The sequence below is a fragment of the Hevea brasiliensis genome, chromosome 13 (assembly GCF_030052815.1).
Source record: "Hevea brasiliensis isolate MT/VB/25A 57/8 chromosome 13, ASM3005281v1, whole genome shotgun sequence".
Taxonomy (NCBI): domain Eukaryota; kingdom Viridiplantae; phylum Streptophyta; class Magnoliopsida; order Malpighiales; family Euphorbiaceae; genus Hevea; species Hevea brasiliensis.
Window position 1 is genome coordinate 51,725,376 of NC_079505.1, and position 4,328 is coordinate 51,729,703.

At 36.9% G+C, this 4,328-nt stretch overlaps 1 non-coding gene across 1 annotated transcript; it reads right to left on the minus strand.

Annotated features, from left to right (window-relative positions):
* Positions 1–2,175: 2,175 nt before the first annotated feature.
* On the minus strand, positions 2,176–2,282 carry LOC131172270 (small nucleolar RNA R71). Its single transcript, XR_009142752.1, has one exon. It is a non-coding gene; the product is annotated as a small nucleolar RNA R71 (small nucleolar RNA).
* Between the last annotated feature and the right edge of the window lie 2,046 nt (positions 2,283–4,328).

Below are 4,328 nucleotides of genomic sequence, written 5' to 3' on the forward strand. Positions count from 1 at the left end.
CAGGTTTTGGTGAACTTCTGTAACAATATAGTGTGGAAGGAAGCTTGGAAAGGAGGAAGGATTGAGAAGCGTGGTTGATTCAAAGTACACGGGCCATGTAACTTGACCCTTGTAAATCTTGGAAACCCGTGTAACTTTCTGCCAGAAGAAATCCAGAGAAATGAGGAAGAAACAAAGTACACCGGCCATGTAACTTGACCAGTGTAAATCCTGGAGACCCGTGTAACTTTCTGTGCCCATGCGAAACATGCCCATTCAGCTCCAGTAGGTTACACAGCCTTGGGCCGTGTAGTGATACACGGGCCGTGTACCCGTCAACAGTCAGTTTCCTAATTCTGCTCTAGTTCCAATTTTTGACAGAAATTCTAAAAACCTAACCCTAGACCATTTATTATAAATAGAAGGGCATTAAGACGCCTCCAAAAATCATTCAGCAGCCTCTCCATTTATCTTTTAGAATTCTTCTTTATTTTTCTTTTATTTTTCTATAAGCTATGAGTGGCTAAGTTTTCATTCAGTTCAAGGGATTCAAGTTCGTTTGCTTGATTTGTGAGACCAGGTTCTTAATTTAATTTATTTGTTTTTGAATATCTATTGTTATCTGATTTATTTGTCTTTCATCTATTGAATGATTTGCTAAAAAGGCTTATTAGTTGATTGTTTGATGAGATCAATTGCTAGTTCATCTTCATAATCCATAATTGTTGTGTAAGATTGAACATAAGTAGCAATTAGGTTTTATTGATTATGATCCCAGTTTTCGATAATAACCTAAGGAAACAATAGGGCGGATTAAATGATTTATGCTTCATAAATTGTTGTTCAGCTTAACTACTTCTTTTTCTTAAAGTAGTTATTAATTTGATGAGGATTGCTTAATACCAACTTAGTTAATAATTAGAGTCAATAAGAATGCTGGGCTCGAATTGATGAGTATAGGGAAGTCAGGGGTTTACCTCGCTGTTTGGTAAATCTACGTTAAGTATTCAATAAGAGATAATTGTATTTCTTTTGTCTATGATCAAATCAATGCATTGTAATGCGAATTACCTTGGACTGAAGTTTGTTTAGATTGAGATTTTAATATTTAGTTCTTGAATTTCTAATTTCTTCTGATTTTGTTTTACAAACCCCCCCCCCCAACCCCAATCTTTATTTCCGTTTTCCATTACACTAGTGCACAAAATTTAATAATTTAGTCTCTAGGGTTCGACCTGGATTTACCATTTGCTACAGAAAATATTTCATAATTGGTAATTTCAGTTAATTTAATTTCTGGTGGATTCGACACCCACCAAGAATTTTGGCGCCGTTGTCGGGGATTGAAGTTTATTTGATTTCGTGTTTTTGGTGTTAGATATTCTGTTATTAACTCTGTTTGTGAAGTGTTGCTATTTTCAGGTTTTAAAAAAAAAATAATTATGGTGTTACTGTTTATTGTTTCTGTTCATTAAGGATTTTGGTTGAATTTGGAGGGCGGCCCATACCTATTTTGAAGGAAACGACGCTCTGATCAAGACTAATCAATCCATAGGATTCTTTGGCCCCACCCTCTTGAGGCGAAATTCCATTGTTTTCTAGGGTTTTGAGGCATTTTTTTGTTTTTACTTTGATTTCTTTTTGTTTATGATAAGAATTTCTCAATCTGGTGAGTTGATCTTTGATCCAGAAGTAGAAAAAATAGCTAACCAGTTGAGAAAATTAACTAAGCAAGGTAGGCTAATTCTGAGTACATCTGAAGGAGTCCAATCTCCAAAGGAGCTAAGTTTGGGTTTGGATTCGGATTCAGAGTCAAATTCTAAAAATGAAACCATGGCTGCTAGGACTTTGAAAGAGTTGGCTGCTCCTGATCTAAACCAACAGCCTTTGTGTATCCAATACCCTGCTTTAAATGTTGCTTTTGAGTTGAAATCTGGACTAATCCATTTGTTGCCTAAGTTTCATGGTCTTGCAGGTGAGGATCCACATAAGCATTTAAAAGAATTTCATGTTGTGTGTTCCAGCATGAAACCTTAAGGAGTTTCAGAGGATCAAATCAAGCTTCGAGCTTTTCCTTTCTCACTGGAGGGCACAGCTAAGGATTGGTTATATTACCTTCCTTTCGGATCTGTCAACTCATGGAATGGGATGAAGCAGATATTTCTAGAGAAGTATTTTCCTGCTTCCCGTGCTGCCAACATAAGAAAAGAAATTTGTGGCATCCGGCAGTATAATGGAGAGAGCTTGTATGAGTACTGGGAGAGATTTAAGATGTTGTGTGCAAGCTGTCCCCATCATCAAATAAGTGAGCAGCTTGGGATTCAGTATTTTTATGAGGGACTTCTACCAATGGACTGCAGTATGATAGATGCTGCTAGTGGAGGAGCTTTGGTTGATAAGACACCAGAAGAGGCAAAGAGACTGATTGCTAACATGGTAGTAAATTCTCAGCAATTTGGAATGAGAATGGATCACACTTCCATGAAGGTTAATGAGTTAAGTACATCTAACCTTGAGAAACAAATTTCTGATTTAACTTCTTTGGTGAGATAGTTGGCTGTAGGGAACATGCAACCTGTTAAGGCATGTGGAATTTGTTCGGGTTTGGGTCATGCTACTGATATTTATTCTGCGTTATAAGAGGATGAATCAATGCAACATGCTAATGCAGTAGGACATTATGGACAGCCACAACGCAAGTATGATCCTTATTCGAATACTTATAATCCAGGATGGCGAGATCATCCCAATCTGAGTTATGGGAATCAACCAATGCAAAATCGATACCATCAGCAAAGACCACAAGTGAATTAACCACAATCGCCTCCACCTCCACCTCCCTCAAATCAAGGTATGTCACTTGATGAAATTGTTAAGGCTTTGGCTAACAATGCACAACAATTTCAATAGGAAACCAGAAATAGCATTCAAAACATAGAGAGGCTGATTGGTCAGTTAGCCTCATCTGTGAGTAAGCTGGAAGCTCAAGGTTTTGGAAAGCTCCCATCACAAACAGTCATGAATCCTAGAGAAGATGCAAGTACAATATTGTTGCGGAGTGGGAAAGAAGTTGATAATCAGACTCTACATGAGCCAATGAAAAAGAAGAAGCAAGGAGAAAAAGAGTTTGAAGAGTCTGAAGTTGAGGTGAATACTGAACCCAAACTGAATAAGATTAATAATTCTGTTCTTCCTCCATTCCCCTGTAGATTGGCTAAAATAAGAAAGAAGAACAAGAGAAAGAAATTTTGGAGACCTTCACGAAGGTAGAGGTGAATATACCTTTACTTGATGCGATCAAACAAGTTCCCAAGTATGCTAAATTTCTTAAGGAACTATGCACTACAAAGCGCAAATTGAGGAATAATGAGAAGATTAGTGTGGGGAAAAATGTGTTGGCATTAATTCAGCAAAAATTACCCCCTAAGTGTAAGGATCCAGGTTTGTTTTCTATTCCCTGCAGAATAGGTGATTCTAAATTTGAACGTGCAATGACAGATTTAGGAGCATCTATTAATGTTATGTCAAATTCATTTTTTCAAACTTTAAATTTGGGTCCTTTGAAAGAAACCAGTGTCATTATTCAGTTAGCTGATCGTTTTAATGCTTACCCATTGGGAGTAATTGAGGATGTGTTGGTGCAAGTTGGAGAATTGATTTTTCTTGCAGATTTTTACATTCTGGATATGGAGGATAGTGTTCCCAGATCAAAGTCAGCTTTGATTTTATTTGGAAGACCTTTCCTAAAAACTGCCAAGTCAAAAATTGATGTGGATGATGGCACCTTAACTATGGAGTTTGATGGAGAAACTGTCAAATTTAATATCTTTGATGCCATGAAGTATCCTGTTGATGATCATTCTATCTTTTCTATTGATATTGTTGATACAATTTGTAGGATGTTTTTGAATTAAGCATAGAGGAGGATGAGTTAGAAATGGTGATTAGTCAAGGAATTCAAGAAATCAGTACTAATCAACCATTAAGTGTAGAGGTTCAAGAGGCAGTAATGGCATTGCAGTCATTACCTTCTGCTCCAAAAAGGTATGAAGTATCAAAGATTAACTTACCTGTATCTCACACAAAATTATTACCTTCTGTGGTGCAGGCACCAGTTCTTGAACTCAAGCCTTTACCTGATCATTTGAAATATGTTTACTTGGGAGATAATGAGACACTTCCAGTTATCATCTCAAGTAATTTAACAAAGATTGAAGAAGACAGATTAACTAGGGTTTTGAGACTACACAAGGAAGCAATTGGATGGACAATAAATAATATCAAAGGTATAAGTCCATCAGTGTGCATGCACAGGATTTTACTGGAAGATGAGGCTAAACCGAGTAGAG